The following is an 18649-nucleotide window of genomic DNA, read 5'->3' as shown; positions in this document are numbered from 1 at the left end:
ATTATCAAATCTTAAATCAATTAGAAAAAAATGTCATTAAAACAAAACTTTCAAGAAGCCACTTTGGATGACTATATAGATATAATATTTCTTGTCATCATTAGTAATAGTTTGTTGATATCTAGATTTAAAAATATGTTGCAATCCTCTTTCTTCATCTATCAGTTTGTTTCGTCTTTATGTCTGTTTTTCCATGCTAGCATAGGTCAGATGAAACTGTTAAAGCAGATTTTCTGGTCAGATGCTCTTTCTGTTGCCAACCCTTACCTGTTTTCCAAGTAAGACATTTCTTTTCATTCAATTGGTCTTCACATATTGAAAGCTAAAAATGTAGTCTTTAGCTATAAGAAGATAGACAAAATCTGTTTTTTTTTTCAAATTTTCATTCAGATGTTGTTAATGATGGCATATGAAATGACATTCACACACACACACACACACACACACACTACAGGCTTCTTTTCAGTTCCCATCTAGCAATTCTGCTCAATGACACTGGTCAAGGAGAGGTTAGAGTAGAAGACTTTTACCCATGATGTCACATAGTGGAACCAAACCTAGAAGCATGTGGTTACAATGTGAACTCTCTAACAATACAGCCATGCCCATTTCATTGTTAATTTATTTCTCTGTAATAACAAAGATTTTCTCGGAAATAAATTTGATATTATGGCAATCAGTATGAGAGCATTCAATAGAATGCTTTGTGATATTTGTTCCAAGTTTTTGTGCTTTGAGTTCAAATCCTACTGGGATCAGATTTGTCTGTCATCCTTACCAGGTTGATTAAGACAAAAGTATTAAATCAAAGCAGTGGATCGACAGAGCCATTTGTTCATTGGACAAAATGGCTTGTGGTATCTATACTAGCTTTTTACATTCTGTTGTGTGAGCAGTCCCTGTGATGACACTGGTGCCAAACTGGATAAGTCTTTAAGAAAAACCTTTCCCTTGGATAACATTGGTGAAATGGAAAGAGAAGACTTGCATGCATGAGCAACTGCTAGTCTTCAACAACAACAAAAAAAAAAAAATGTAAAACTTGATCCGGGCCCTTGCATATAGGTGCAGATGCATAGTCAACCTTGCCCCCAGGTGGCCAATAAATACTGCTACCCTCTTCCAACTAAATTATTTTTTAAGTTACACTATACTATTTTAATTTCTATAGTATCATATTGTCCAGCATATTGTTTAGCATTTAAACCAGCCACATCTGGCCCCAAATATTCTACCTGTTTTACATTCAAACTGACTAGGTCCAGCCTTTCACACCGGTCTTACAATGTCATGCTGAAAATAAAGAATCCCATTACTGAAATCTCAAGGCTACAAGATAATTCAATATTAATTCAAAATAATGTGAATAGATAAGCATTACATTTGATAGAACAGTTTGACTGCTAAGGGATTAATAAATTGATTCAATGAAAAATATTGAATAATGAGCATGAATCTGTAATATCAAACTAGATATAAATAATCTTGTTCAGTGCAAGGGTGCCTATACATCATCAATTGATTTGTTACAAATAGCAGCTAATCTGCCTCAAATCATACCCCGCTATCTTAAAAAATAGATACTTTGGACAGTGTAGTCTCTGACAAAAAAAAACCGGAATGGTCATGGCTAGAGTGTCTTTGATCATATGTCTCCTTAATCAGGGTTGACCTGAGACTAAACAACAGCAATAAATCCAGAAATTTCATTTTGTTTTAAATGCTGCATTTAATTTTTTTTTATTGACCTCTGTACATTTGATTGATTTTATTATTGTCAAATAATCAATGCCCTACATGCAACATACTGTCCTTCATTGTCGCTCACTGCAAATAAAAATATAACATCACAGCCTCTGTGAGCATCCTAAAATGTTTGATGCTTGTAGGCAGTTGTAATCAGTTTAAAGAAAAAAAAAAAAGGTGGAGAGCAAATAATTCATTTGAACTGAGTTCAACACCCACATCGCTTGCTATCTCTGCTTAATACATAATTTTCTCTTGTGTCACTACCAACTGATTGATCTTTTACTTGTTTTTAATTTTGTTTCATATATTTTTTGTTTGTTGTCACTGATGTGAGTTTCATATAATGGCTTAATGCAATCACAGTTTTCGGTACTAGAAAAATCAGCATCCTTATAATCACATCTTGTTACCATTATCTGAAGCCTTTTGTTTTCTAGCTGCTATTAACTGAGTATACAAATTGCTAGTCACACTTCACACTTTCTGATGAAAAATTACTTGCGCTTTGATGGGGAGGAGGTGGAGTGGAATGGAGGAGAGGGTAGGCTGTGGGAGTATTGCCTCTTTATTTACAAAATGAATGGATACGAAAAAACTGAGTGCACTGAAGATAGCTTAATCTTTATAAATCAACAGTCATGTAGTTAGCATCAAAATGCAACAGTTCAGCATGATAGCAACATTCACTACATTTATGTGGTTATGTGATGTTTATATAGGGAGGTGAAGATGGTGTTTTTTTTTTTTGCATGTGTATTTTAAATATGCCACTTTTTTTCTTTTACTCCTGCATAAATTTCGTTTCTATAATTTTCTACCTGCTTCTTTTCTTTTACTTCGGTGACCTGTTATCAAACCTTAATCCTAAATCTATATGTGAAGGTACATAGTCTAGTGCAATCGTTCTCAGCCAGGGTCCATATGCTCTCTGGGGGGATGGGACGGTCCATATAAAATTGTGGGGGTTTCATGCAAGTGAAATATTAAATTGGGGACCTACAATGTTATTTTAACCCTTTAGCATTGAGATTACTCTGTCAAATGTTATGCATATTCATTCACATTATTTCGAATTAATCACACATTATCTCACAGCTTTGAGATTTCTATGATGTGATTGTTCATAATTTGCTTATAATTTGAAGTGAATTTTTTATCCACACAGCCATGCCTGTGCATGCATTTTATATATATATAGTCCACTCAGCTGTAGTGGAGGCATGTAGTTTAGTGATTAGGTCGTCAGATTCATGATCATAGGATTGTGATTTTTGATCCTTGGACTGGTCAATGCATTGTGTCCTTGAACAAAACACTTCATTTCACATTGTTCAAGTCCACTCAGCTGACAAAATTGAGTATTCCTGTGACAGATCAGCATCACATTCAGTGAGGGATGTATTATATACCACTGAAAACAGGAAACCAGCCTTAAGAGTTTGCATGAGTTAGAGGAAGGAGCTTTATCCCTTTTTTTTTTATCCCCTCAGTTGTAAAGGGTAATCTTGCAATGGACTGTCATCCTGTTCAGGAGGAATGATGGCCTGCTTTCCTGGTCAGTGGGCTGGCTATTCAAAATCTACAACAGTACAAGGAAGCACACTGTGACTGGCAGTGTATAACATCTGATATTCTAGTCAGTGTAGTGATAATGACATCTGATATTCTAGTCGATATAGATTGCCTGAAGTAGCAATAATAAAATGTAACTGAAACACCAAAGATGAGGTTTAAAGTTTAGTTATTGTTCACTGTTCTGGTAAATAACTCGAATTAGAAAATATATTCTTGTAAAGTGGATGGTGCTAGGAAAGGTATCTAGCCTTTTGATGTGATCCTGTGGCTTGTCAGGTCTTGTTAAACTGTCTAATCCATGCCAGCATTGAAGATGGACATTAAATGATGATGATGATTACAATTACAATTTTTTTCTGGAATTATCTTCAAATTATTATTTATGTTCTTATTGTTCCCTACCAAACTTTTATATCTTATTCTCTGTCTAGAAATTTTGAATGAATATTATACATTAAAGATACAATTTCAACATTAAAACTATTGCCCTCAACGGTATTAAGCAATAAAGAGTTAGACAGCACAATTTAAAAATAAAGTGGAATTGATTAAACATTAAAAACCTTCAATGCTACTTTGCTGAAAGCATTTATAAATTGATTATTTCATTGTTTTGTGATTGACTCAGCTTTTTCTGATGCTACTTGTGAATTTCTTTTTTTAACTATGCTTTTCGTTTTGTTGTTTTCCTTTTTTTCTATTTTTTAAAATATTTTCTGTGATTGCTTTTGGGCCACTTTGTTCTTTTGGTGACAGAGGTTGTTCAGAAAGTAATAATACTGTTAATTGTATTAAGTTAATCTCCCTTTAATTCTTGAATTTTTTCGCACTTTCATGTATTACAGAATTTTACTCTTATCTTGTCTGATAAATAAAACAAAGCAAAACTTAAAATGTTACCAAATTTAGAATGACTGTAGCATATACATATATACATTCATACTGGGATGCAAAATACAGTTGTTTAATATTCAATCTTACCAAATTAATTTTAGCTTTAGATGATGAACAATTTTGAGCAAGGGTAAGTTCTGAGTAAATTAAGATAGCAATACAGTTTCACTTCCTACTTATTGTTATTTCACTTCATTAAAAGCTGTCCCAGCTTCTCAATTATCCTGCATGGCTTATACTGAGTTAATGAGAAAAAGCATCTGACTGAATCTGCAGGAAATAGCAGCTAAATATCGCTCAACTTCACCCAACTGTCTTAAAAATGGTTGAATGTACTGAATTATTCAGTCCTGGTTATAAAGTGCTACAAAAAATGGACTGGTCATGGTTAGAATATTGGTTAGATAGATAATAGCAACAACTGCAAAAAAAAAAAAGAGTTAAACTTTAGGCCTGGAACCAACCTAAATGAGGAAGCCTCTATATGGTTATTCAAACTGATAGAAATAATAGCCAGTTTTTTCTGGCACTGCATCAATTACAGCAATGAGGGTTCCAGTTGATCCAATAAACAGAATACTGTACTCATGAAATTGATGTGCAAGTGGCTGAGCTCTCCACAGATACATGTACCCTTAATGTAGTTTTCAAAGAGATTCAGTGTGACACACTAAATGCAACAAGGCTGACCCTTTGAATTACAGGTAGAACTCATTTTTGCCAGCTGAGTGGACTGGAGCATCATGAAATAAAGTGTCTTGCTGAAGGACACAACATGCCCTCAGAAACTGAGGGCATGTTGTGTCCTTTACTTTACGATTGTGAGCTGAATACCTTAACCACCTTGCTACGCACCCTCACAATAGCCAGTTATTGCTCAAAGTTCCTCATTGAGCAGACAGAACCATCTTTACTGGTTTCAGTCATTGAACTATGGCCATGCTGGAATCTAGTCAAACAAATTGACCCCAGTATTTATTTCTAAGTCTGGTACTTATTTTGTCTCCTTCTTTTGCTGAACTGCTAAGTTACAGGGATATAAACAAACCAACACCAGCTGTCAAGATGTGGTGGGGGACAAACACCGGCACACACACACACACAACACACATGAGCTTCCACTCCATTTCTGTCTTACCAGATTCACTCACAAGGCATTGATCAGCTCAATGTTATAGTAGAACTAAAGTGCCATGCGGTAGGACTGAACCCTAAACCACTTCATTGCAAAGCAAGCTTCTTAACCACACAGCCAATTTTGCACCTATATTATGAAACGCATCCCTCTCATATGCATTAGTTTTTGAATCATTCAATGCATCATTTTCTTATTTAAGATAGTAGGCTATGATTCAATAGAGATTAGGCTACTGTTTGAAGCATGTCAAATGACCATGTTGAGGCTCATTCGCTAGCTGGAGTATTCAATAGGATGCCGAGATTTTATTAACTGTTGCATTGGAAGATGTAGCTTAATTATCTGCAAGTATTAGCTGTCATCATCAAATGTTCCTTCTATTCATTGTCAGCAAAAATAATTTGAAATAGTTAATATAGCACAGTGATCTAAGTTCACTGTCGGGTTACATGTATCAATATGAAAGCTAATTAGTAATTTAACTCCAAACCAGAAAATGACGTACGATCTTTAGTTGAGTGATCTTTTAATGGACGTTGCCAATAACAGTAGCTCTGGAAAATATCATTCCTATAATTAATTGAACTCGTACCATCTCTTAAATGATGCCATATGCAAATTTCTGATAATTCAAGTAAACAAAATTAATTTAAAATAAATAAATAAAATTAACAGTATAAAAAAAAACAACAAATTAACTAGTTGCATTGGTATTTTATTCTACAAAAGTTTGTGTGTGTGTTTTTGTGGCAGTGTGCTTTTGTGGTGGGGTGCATTGCATAATTTGATGTTAAGTCACTTTGTACTCCAAACATCCATCATATTTATTACTTTATATTGATGTATGTCTATGACAATTTCATATTGGAATATATTTTGAAATACAATCAATATTTATATCTTTATTGACTGGAATTGGAAATTCTGACTGGTTTCTCGTATTCTGTCTTTAACATTTCTCAATTCACATCTCCTTTTTCCAACCTTCTTCTCTTTCACACATATTCCGTATAGTGTTTACTAATTCATTTTATGTTCTCTCACTATTTCTCCCTTGCTTCAGTTACACTAATATCCACCCCTTCATCTTAAATTCTAAACTTACCTACACTCACTCTATCTGTCCTCCCTTCCCTCTCCCTTATAACAATTTGTGTTGGTCACTCTCTATTTTCTTTTATTTTTGCGTTTTTCTTTCAAATCTTATCTGACCTATGTCCCCTCTACTTCAATGATAATTCTTATAATAGATTGTACATAAAATGCTATAATATTGGAAAACACCAGTTAATATTATAGCATTTTATATATATATATATATATATATATATATATATATATATATATATATATATATATATATAATGCTATGAAGAGGAACAGTACAACAAAACTATAGGCAGATAAGAAACCAAGAGATGATTTAAAGTGTAAACGGACAGATGAGGTACAGAGACAGAAGCCAGAGTCATGTATGGGTGGATATAGTGACAATAAAAAATGGGAAGGATTGTTGATAGCAGACATGTGTTTTCAAGAGAAATGAGTGTTCATTGTTAAGGGATGATGTTGAGAGTACAGAATGGGTGACAAGGGAAGTGATTTTAACTGGCAGCACAAAAGTGGGGTTGGAATACATGCAGCTTTGTTTTCATTTAATTACAGTAGCTAAGAATCTAAAGATTACAGTTAGATGGGTATCCCAACGTTGAGTTGTGGGGAAGACTTGTCTGGTAAATGGTGAGTGTTGGGCATAAACCTTAAGACTTTAATGATACGCTTTTAAGAACTTGAGATGGACAGCATGACAAATTGCCAATCAACTTGGTCTTTTATTCGTCTCCATTGTGAGGCTCAACAACCCAATGTCAGTCTTCATTACTTCATCCCTTATCTATATGGGTCTTTCTTTTCCACAAGTTCCATCCACATTTAATGATCAGCACTTGTGCATCTGTCTTCATCCATATGTATCACATAGCCATACAAGTGCAGTCTTCTCTCTTGCACTCTACATCTGATGTCTCTTATGCCCAGTTCTTCTCTCAACTCATTTGCACTTTGTCATACATGCACACTGAAATTGAACATTCAGCAGAGGATGCTAGCCTTATTTCTTTCTATTTTTCACATCTCTGTATGTGTAAGTGTGTGTGTGTGTGTCTGCATGCATGTATATGTATATATGTTTGTATGTATAGTGTGTGTATATATGTTTGTATGTATAGTGTGTGTATATGTTTGTAAACACATTCACTCATGCACACACTAATATATGCCTCACATGCTTTGTTGAAACAGATGACAACTCTCATTTGCAATGCCTACATATTATAAGTTTCCAATACAATTAAGGAATGCCGAGAAGAGTAATTAGCAAGGATTGTTTGTGGGAAGTTTTAGTGACTAACAATGAAAATTTGGATATAAAACAATATTCTTACAATGCAGTGTATATGTGATTCTATTTTGTTTTGCTTCTTACCCAGTTTTTTTTCTGTATAGTTTTAATCCATTAGTGGTGAAACCTCTTAAAAAATATCTTCACTCCACAAATTCAGATCATGTTATTAACTAAAGAAATGCATCTTTGGATTTCCACATTGCAACAGTGAGGTTTTAGATAGATATGAATTTTTGGGTACAGATATGTTTTTTTTTTTTTTTTTTTTTTTTTTTTGGTAATAAGTCTCAAAGTTATTAGTGATGCAAATGAATTAGTTTTGCTCAAGAAGCAAAACTGAGTCTGCTTCAGTTGAGAGATTACTATTATCTCATAAAGAGCCAGGAATTGATTCAGATAAGTATCTTTCGTTTTTATTTAAGCAAAAAAATTTATTATTTAAGCAAAGAAATTTTAGCCAGTCAATTTATAATGTTGAAGAAGCAGAAAAAGTAATGTGGAGAATATTGGCGGTGATTGAAGCAGCTAATTACGTTTTAAGCAACTATGAATAATTCATTTCATTCTGCTTTTCTAATCAGGCTACATACTAAATTATTACTGACTTTTACATTAACACATTCTTTATTAAAAAGGAAATTATTTAAAATAACAAATCATAACTTGATTACATTTTATCATTATAGTTATTTTATAATTATAGATACTTTGCAATCATCATTGTATAATGATATCTTTAAATTGTGAGTTCTTTTTTTTTTTTCTTCTGACAAAGAATATTTGTTCGAATAAAGCAAGCAAGATCGTTTTTCATCAGATTCCTTTATTTATGACCTTTAGTGGTAAATTGCTGATATTTCTGCTACAGTGTAAGAGATATTCTTTATTTGCAAAGACAGTCTCATTTTAGTTTTACACCAGGTGGCTGCTTTGAAAACTTGATTAATATTAAAGTTCCTAAGAGTGATGAATTTGCAGAAACAAAAGAGTTGAAAATGCATTAAAATATTTAGTTTCTTCCTGTATTCTGATATTCCTAATTCAAATCTTGTTAGTATCAGTATTTTGCCCTCTCTTTCTGTCTCTCTTGCTCTCTCTTGTTAGTATGAAGTTTGCTTCATAACTATGCTATTTCAGGTTCTGTCCTACTGCATGTCATCTCAGGCAAGTGACTTCTTCCATAACCTTGAACTGGTCAATGCTTTGTGAGTGGAATTAGTTGATGGAAACTGTATGGAAGCCTATCATTCATATATGTATTTGTTTTTAAGTCTGGTTATATATAAAAAACAATTTAACATTAAACTGAAGAATTACCTAATGCCATTTTCAAACAAAAAGAAATAGTGATGTCACATTCACATTCCCTCTAAGCTGTATATCTTATAGGGCTGCACTTTTGAAATATCATGGAATAAGAGAAAAATTCCTTAATTGAAAATCTGTAAAGGTTTGATGACTGGAAGAGCATCCAGCTGTAAAATACTGCTACAAATATCCATAAAACTCATGCCAGCATGGAGAAATGGAATTAAAACAAATGAACAAATAATGAAGTCAGTTTGATTAGCAATATTTCTATTTTTTACAAAAGCTAACTTTATACTTAGTCAAAAGAAAGTAATATTTATGTATCAGAAATACTGTGACATGTATTTTCAGTAGAAGGAGACTGACTTGTACAGTAGTTACTCACAGCAAATGCTATTCCTAGATATGTCTCAATTATTAACATGTCTAAATTTAACACTTCAGGACATATATGTTTTACAATTAGTTATGGAGTTGTTCTTCATCTTCTGTCTTGTACTTGTCTCACTACGATCATGCTGGGGCACTGCTTTGAAGTATTTTATAATTGGACAAATCAATCCCAGTACTTATTTTCGAAAGTTTGATAATTATTTGTATCACTAAGTTACGGGGAATGCAAACATACCAACACCAGTTGTCAAGCAGTGGTGGTGACAAACACAATCATACCCCCCCCCCCACACACACACAACTTGTTTCTTTCAGTTTCTGCTTACTAAAGTCACTTACAAGGTATCACACAGTGGGACTGAACCTGAAACTGTATGGTTGGAAAGCAAACTTCTTACCACACAACCATGCCTGTGCCTATGTATAAAATAATTTGAAAAGTGTTAAAACTAACTAGCATGTCATTAGTATTGATTTTGAAACTATCATACAAATGCAAATATTCTGGCAATAAAGTCATCAAATTAGTGATTAATTAATCAATGAATGGATCATTCCTTATGTAACACTATTAAGAAAATCTATTATTGACAACACTTGAGGCTTATTGGTTGAGAACACATAATTAGCTGTGGCTGTTAATCTTTGTTATAAACTGCTAAAAATTCTGTGTCAGTATAAATAAGAACATTTGGTTGTTGATGGTCAACTTACTAGAAATAGCAGCAAACTTCTCAAATCACACCCAATTATGTTGGAAAAGGAGGACACATAAAAGGAGCATCAATCCACTGCATCTAGGAAGAAAAAATATGTTGTCATGGCTGGGACATCTTTAGCCCTTCAGCATTCAGATTAAATTGTATTATAATTCTTATTTATTGACATTGTTTTAGATTGATTGGGCATTATCTTTTACCTTCAAGGTTTTGTTGATGGGGTTGTATATTTTTAGAATGACATTGTAAGGTAGGTATGAAAGACCCAATCTGGCTGGTTTGAACATAAAACAGGTAGAATTTTGTAGCTGGATTTAGTTGATTTAAATGCTAAAGGGTTAATCATAGCAATCCTCAATCAGGGCTGAGCCTGAGGTTAAACAACAACTTTGTTGTTGTATGTATGCTTAATATCAATTCATACAATGTACTCTAGATAGCTTGACCTTTTAGGTAGAATACAATTATCAAAAATCATTTGTAGACAATGATATTACTAGATTATCTCAGTCATACTTTTAAAGAGACATGCCCCATGTTTTACAAAAATTGATGTTTTGTGAGTGCTGAATGCCTACACCAATGTAATGTGAGTGAAACTTGTCAGATTAAATTTAGACAATTTGAGAAGCAATGTGTAACTGATAGATCATGCCATGCTTCTGCAAGTGCATCCAACAAAGAAATTATAGCAAGGAACCATTACAAAATGATGGTAAACTGCTTAACCATTTTTATCTTTGTTTCTTGTTTCAGTCATTGGACTGCAGAGCTGACTCAGTTCCTATTTTTAAAGTCTAGTACTTATTTTATTGGTTCTTTTGGGATGTAAGTAAACCAACACCAATTGTCAAGCAATGTATGTGGTGGGAGCATGCACACACACATGCATGAGAAGTTTCCACACAGCTTCACTCACAAACAATTGGTATATCCAGAGCAATAATAGAAGACACTTGTCCAAGGTACCATTCATTGGAACTGAACCCAAAACCACATGGTTGCAAAGAAAGCTTCTTAACCACACGGCAGTTTTTGTACCTTGGAAAATTAGAGAAATTTATTCCTTGGAAATCTTCAGCACTACTATTATCTATAAAGTTTCAATGGGTTAAGATTCTTAAGCTTTCACATATCTGCATATCAAACTTCGTCTTTCATGTCTTCCTATGGGATTAGTTAACTAATTTTCAGAAAAAGGAACAGGAAATTACTATAAAGCATTGTTTAGAAGACAGACATAATTAAGACATTGAGGAATTTTATTTATTTATTTATTTATTTATTTATTGTTATTTCATATTCTTATTTGCTTAGCTGCAGTAATTGTTCAAAATAAAAATGTTCCATAACAGAAGCAACTATTGTGAGATCTTTCACAATTCAGTGTATCCTTACTTTCACACTGATAGCCAAGACAAAGAAGTTGATGATGATTTTTAACCAGTCTTAAATGACCAGACAAACCTATAGTTTAAGGTGTTCTAGCTGTGGCCATCCTGTTTTGTTTCTTCTTTGCCCAATATGTCCTTGTTTTTAAGATGGTAGGATGTGAATTGAGAAAACTTAGCTGTTATTACTAACAAGCTGAGCAACCAATTTGTAAGCCATCTCTTACTCTGTTTGTGTAACTCTTTAGCATTCACATTATTCAGTCAAAAGTAATGCTTATTTATTAACATTATTCTAAATGAATCATCCATTATTTTGTAGCTGTGAGATTTTGATGAAGTAACTGTTAATGTTTAAAGTGATATTGTAGGGTTGGTGTGAGAGGTCAAATCTGACCAGTTTGAACAAAAATGTAGTTAGAATATTTTGGCCAGATATGGCCAGTTTAAATACTAAAGAGTATTTTAATAAGAGTTTTCACTAATTACAGTATCTGAGCTTGCAGTGTGCAAATTTTATCAAGAAGATAAATACAAGTCACAGAATAATGAGTATTCTAACAGAAAAACCCAACTCGTTGTCATGGTAGTGAATTCCCCACAGATAACTGAATGTTTCTATTTGATTGTTAAAGTCACAGTAAGCAACAAACAAAATTTCTTGCCATATTTATTCATAACCTTTCACATTTCAAGTTCAGTTCTCACAGAGGCTGACTTTGCTTTCCATTCATCTGTGGTCAATGAAATAAATACCAGTAATTAATACCAGAGCATAGATTTAACTAGCAGCTGTCTTCCTCAGATTTTCTGGTCATGTGCCAATGTTGGAAATCAATATTGATGTTAATACTCTATGGTAATTTGCAGATCAAAAATATTTCATAAGACAATCAATACTTTATCTTTATTGATTGGTAGTGAATTTTTAACAGGTTCTTTTCTCCAGTCTCACACCATACATGCATACATGTATACTTAGGCATGACCATGTGGTTGAGAAGTTTGTGGCACAGCCACATAGTTCAGGGTTCGATCTCATTGCATGGCACTTTGTTTGGGCATGTGTGTTCTATTATAGCCTCTGTCCAACAAATGACTTGTTAATGAAATTTGATGGACAGGAACTGGACAGAATTCAATTATGTATATGGATGTGTTGTTTATATGTGTGTGTAAGCATTTCTGCATGTGTGTGAGTGTTTCCTCATGTTTTTGCATTGTCACTGTATAAACAAAAGCAGCAACAGTTATGTCTCTCATTAAAAAATATCCCATAGCTCGGCACTTATACCATGTGTGAAGGAAAGACAAATGGAATATAGATACTTGAAAAACGAGCATTGGCAGTAGGAAGTACAGTTGGCACAGAATATTGCCTCAATAACTCACATCTAACCCATACTAAAATGGAAAAAGTAGATGTAAAAATGGTGATGATAATGTGTATTTGTCTCACTCTGTCCATTTTTATCTAATTCTCTTCTCTCCTCTCCTCATCTTCCAAGTAGAACTAGGTGTCACTATTCTCCCCCCCCCTTATTTTTCCTTCCTGTTTCCTTTCCCTGTCATGTCAATGTATTCATGTTAATCATTCCATGAATCACAAGGGCTCGTAGCATCTGATCTTTAATTCTATCTGTTCTAATATTAAGCAGAGAGAAATTGTTTCCTTGGGTAAAATGCTAATCTTTTACAGATAACTGTGTAATTTCCTCTTGCATCTCAGACCAGACACTAAGATGCCCACAGCCAAATGACTAACCAAGTATAACCTAAAAGGAAATTGAACACTACCTACAAGGAAATTTATGTATCTTTTCAGTTGCATACATGATATTTATGTCATGAGCCAAGAAGACACATTCTTTCACAACTACCAGGTGATGTCAAGGCAAAGATACACACACATGTACATGCACACACACAAACACACATACTCATGTGCATGCATGCACATGCAAACACACACACACACACATATGTATATATGATAGATTTCTTTTAATATCCATCAACCAATTCCAGTCACAAGGCTTTGGGGTGGCTTGGCACTGTTATAGAAGACCCCTTACACAGTGGAACTGAACCTGAAACTGTGGTTTGAAAACAAACATCTTACCACAAAGCCACACCTGTGCTTATATCTATGTATGTGTGAGTGTGTGTGAAAATAGGTACACTGTTAAATACCCCACTTTCCATGAAGTTATATAAGTTATTTATGATAGTTATTTCTTTATTGCCCGCAAGGAGCTAAACATAGAGGGGACAAACAAGGACAGACGAAGGGATTAAGTCGATTTCATCGACCCCAGTGCATAACTGGTACTTATTTAATTGACCCAAAAGGATTAAAGGCAAAGTTAACCTTGGCGGAATTTGAACTCAGATTGTAGCGGCAGGCGAAACACCGCTAAGCATTTCACCCAGCATGCTATTGCTAGTGTACATAATGATGTGGCTGTATGGTTAAGAAGTTCAGAACCATTTGACATGGAGTTTGCTCCCGCTGCATAGAAACTTGGCTGCTGTTGTCTAATAATATAGCCATGAATTGACCAATACCTTGTCAGGGAAATTTGGTGTATTGAAATTAAAAGGAGTTCTCTTTTTCTCTCTCTTATGTATGTGTGTATGTATATGTGTGTGTGTTTATATATATATATATATATATATATATATATATACTCTCTTTTACTCTTTTACTTGTTTCAGTCATTTGACTGCAGCCATGCTGGGGCACCGCCTTTAGTCGAGCAAATCGACCCCAGGACTTATTCTTTGGATGCCTAGTACTTATTCTATCGGTCTCTTTTGCTGAACCGCTAAGTTACGGGGACCTAAACACACCACCATTGGTTGTCAAGCGATGTTGGGGGGACAAACACAGACACACAAACATATACACACATATACATATATATATATATATATATATATATATATATATACAACAGGCTTCTTTTCAGTTTCCGTCTACCAAATCCACTCACAAGGCTTTGGTCGGCCCGAGGCTATAGTACCAAGGTACCACGCAGTGGGAATGAGCCCGAAACCATGTGGTTGGTAAGCAAGCTACTTACCACACAGCCGCTCCTGCGCCTATCTATCTATCTATCTATCTATCTATCTATCTATCTATCTATCTATATATATATATATATATATATATATATATATATATATTTATATTTATTTGGTACGTGTGTGCGTGTATATATTTATATGATGTATGTGTGTGTATATATGTATATACACACACATGTATATATGTGTATGCACGTGTGTGTGTATGTGTGTGTGTATATATATATTGTATTGCTTAGTGTGTTTACCAGTTTAATTTTGAGGGTTGTTTTGGATGTTACAAAAACAGAATCATGCACACCCTACCTCCACCCCACAAAAGAAAATATCCCCAAAACAAACCAAGATAATTTTTTTTCACTTTCCTGATACTATTTGAAGAATGTTGTAATTTGAAAATAATTTTTTTTTTTTTCATAATTTCAGTTATTTCAACAATAAATTGTGTTTATATATGTGTGGGGGGAGGGGGGCAATAGCAGTCATAAGATCAATGTTTGTGCCCATGACCTTTTCAGTTGAGGTTCAACTCGAATACTGGAAGATCAGTCTTTGCACTGCAGGGTGATGGGGAAGGTGGAATGGGCTGTCATTCTGATAAGGAAAGATTGGTTAAGTTTCTAATAAATGTGACAGGAAGAAGGAATATGGTGGGAGGGATGATACTTATGTGTGTGTGTGTGTGTTTGCATGCACATGTGTGTTTGTAAGTTTATATGTGTGCGTGTATGTGTGTATGCATACATATATATATATACACATACACACACACACAGTCCAATAATACGCTCTGTAAGATGAGCTGAGCTGTGAACTTTATTCTCCTGTCTATATTCTTCTATCTACTATTTTACTTTTTATTCTTTCTACTGTTTTATTCCTTTATAAACTGTGAATTCCCTGTCTCAAACTTGCATACATACTCTCCTTGTCTCTGATGACGGAATACCCAGTGTATGGAGATGCTAACCTATCACTTGGGATATTCAAGAAACAGCTGTAAGACATCAGTAATTAATTACTTCAAATTCATCTTCGTCTAATTAAATATTGTAAATGACTTGAGACTCATCCTGCCTTGGTTTTTGTTGTCCTTTTCCTTCTAATATATACCTGCTAACTTAGAAGCCTACTATGGATACCTAGCTCCAGCCTTAGCTGTGAACCTGGAACCTAATAGATGACCTATTATAGCACTTACACAGTGTACCTATTCATTTAGATCACCTGTGAACTAAACCCCTTATGTTATATATATATATATATATATATATATATATATATATATATATATATATCCCCTATCTGGAACTCCATATTTTACACCATAGCAAAGACATGATATGATATAGGTAAAGAAATTTGAGAAATTTGAAAAGAAAATACGAAACCAGTTATTTCTCCAGAAACAATGTTACTATATTCAAAATTTTATAACATTTTTCTAACATAACGATTTAAATATATACTTTAACCATATAACACAAGCCTTCTGTAGTTTTTTTCTCTCTTTTTTGTCTTTTATATATATATATATATATATATATATATATATATACATATGGTTTTAAGGAAAAGAACCAAGTTTCAAGAACTCATCGATGAAAATCCACTATCACATATAGAAAAATTAACAATTAAAGTACAATAAATGAGTATAATATAAAACAAAGTAAATATCATAAGATAAAGATAATTGTTAATTTTTCTATATGTGATAGTGGATTTTCATTGATGAGTTCTTGAAACTTGGTTTTTTTCCCTAAAACTATATATTTTTATATATATTTTAATCTATAAAGCTCAATTTAATTTTAATTTTTTATAGATTGATTTTAATTGAGTTTTTACCTTTAATTTTGGATTTTGTCCCTAATATTATTATTATTATTATATATATATATATATATATATATATATATATATATATATATATATAGGTAGGTTAGAAACCAAATTGTGTCCTCTTGAAACACATCTTCCTATTCAAGTATTACAATCCGGTATGTAGTTGTAGTTTTTGTATTTATGTGAGACATATCAGGTGGTGGTGGCAGTGGCGGCGGTGGTGGTGTCTAATACCATGTCAGACTTCATCGAAGAAGCCTATTATGAAAAGCATTCTAGTCATGATCATCTTGTCTTTTTCATGTATGCGGGGAGCTCAGGGTCTATTCCTTCAGCTTATTCTTTTCAAAGATAATAAAGTGGGAGTTGAAAGAATTTGGCAGCTATTTCTTGCAGGCGGTGTTTAGTGTGACCATCATCATCACCACCACCATCATCATCACCACTATTTTAACATCCTCTTTTCCATGCTTGTATGGGTTGGTTGGAATTTGGTAAAATTTACTTTTCTATGGCCAGATATCTTCCCTGTCACCACCCCTCAGCTGTTTCCAAGTAATGCAATATTTCCCGATGGCCAAATATGTTTTCACAGAACATTGGGAACAGAGGATACCGCTTGCATGACAGTGAACCCATGTACAACTATCACATGAAGTCAAGGCAAGGTGACTGTAACACACACACACACACACACACACATATGTGTATGACAGGTTTCTTTCTGTTTCTGACTACCAGATCTACTCGCAAGGCTTTAGTCAGCCTGGGGCTATAGCAGAAAGCACTTCCATAAGGTGCCATGCAGTGTTCTAAACACAAAACCTTGTAGTTGGGAAGCAAACTGCTTACTACACAGCTTCACCTGCAGTACATCTGTGCAACAGTTATAACAGGAGAAAAATAAGGAAAATAAACATGGGTGGGTGGGGGATAAATTCTAGAAGTTTGAAAAGATTCTAGGAGTAGGTAACGTGTTAGTTTAAAGTTTGGAGACAGGGAGAGAGAGAGAGAGTGCAAGAAGGCGAGATGCAGTAAGGGCAACAGGTGAAGAAAAACCAGATGTATTTCATATAGGACTGGCTGGAAGTGATTTAAAACTAGCCAGTTGCAAAGGGCAGAAGTCATTAATGCAATGACAAAACAGTCAGAGAGGGAGAAGAGAGATAAATGAATACATGTGTGTGCCATAGTTTGTGTGTGGGGGTTACTTAGTGAGTCTGATTGGAATAATTTTAACGATTACCTATATTTTATGAAAAGGTAGGTGATCTGATATAGGTTACTGCTAAAGAAATCGGTTTACCAATTTCTATTTTGATTTTTTTTTTCATTTAAATACATTCTGCTTATTTTACAATCAATGATAATGGTCAGTCTTCATGTTTATTACAAACCAGATTTTTTTTTATTTGTTTTGCTTTCACTCTAAGTGCACTGGTGTCCATAAGTTTTATTTACAGACAATTATATGTGGTGATTATTATTATTATTATTATTATTATTATTATTATAGTAATAAAAAGAAATGAATAACCTAACTAATGATTCCCAGGTAGAAATATACTGAATATGTCAAACATGGCCCCAAGGAAAAAATCAATATTTACTTCATCTTGTCTGTGTATGTGAGTGTGTCAGCCTGTCATGTGGAATTATATGCGTATGTATGTAAGTGTATATGTAAATTTCTGAGTGTATGGTATATATTTGTGTGCACACAAATGTAATTATACATATATATTTGTATTTGGATATATGCATACCTATGTTTGTATGTTATATATATTCTTTTATTTGTTTCAATCATTTGACTACAGCCATGCTGGAGCACCGCCTTTAGTCAAACAAATCGACCCCAGGACTTATTCTTTGTAAGCGCAGTACTTATTCTATCGGTCTCTTTTCCTGAGCCACTAAATTATGGGGATATAAACACACCACCATCGGTTGTCAAACAATGGTGGAGGAACAAACACACACCAACTGGATTACCTACTCCTGAATTAACATGTACGTGACTTAGTGTTCTACACACACCCTTAATATAATTTGCAGGCAGAATCAGCGTAACATGGTGTGCATATATGACAAAGCTGTAATGCTTGAATTAGAGGTAGAATGCATCCTGCACAGC

General features: G+C 33.9%; 1 protein-coding gene across 2 annotated transcripts in view; it reads left to right on the top strand.

Annotated features, from left to right (window-relative positions):
- Positions 1–18649, top strand: part of LOC106871865 (gamma-1-syntrophin) — a 250909-nt gene that overhangs the window by 25650 nt on the left and 206610 nt on the right. The window lies entirely within an intron of this gene.

Source organism: Octopus bimaculoides, chromosome 10 (genome assembly GCF_046866305.1).
Source record: "Octopus bimaculoides isolate indiv1 chromosome 10, ASM4686630v1, whole genome shotgun sequence".
NCBI classification, from domain to species: domain Eukaryota; kingdom Metazoa; phylum Mollusca; class Cephalopoda; order Octopoda; family Octopodidae; genus Octopus; species Octopus bimaculoides.
Note: the sequence above shows the minus strand (reverse complement) of the source record. Positions and strands in the feature narration are given on the sequence as shown.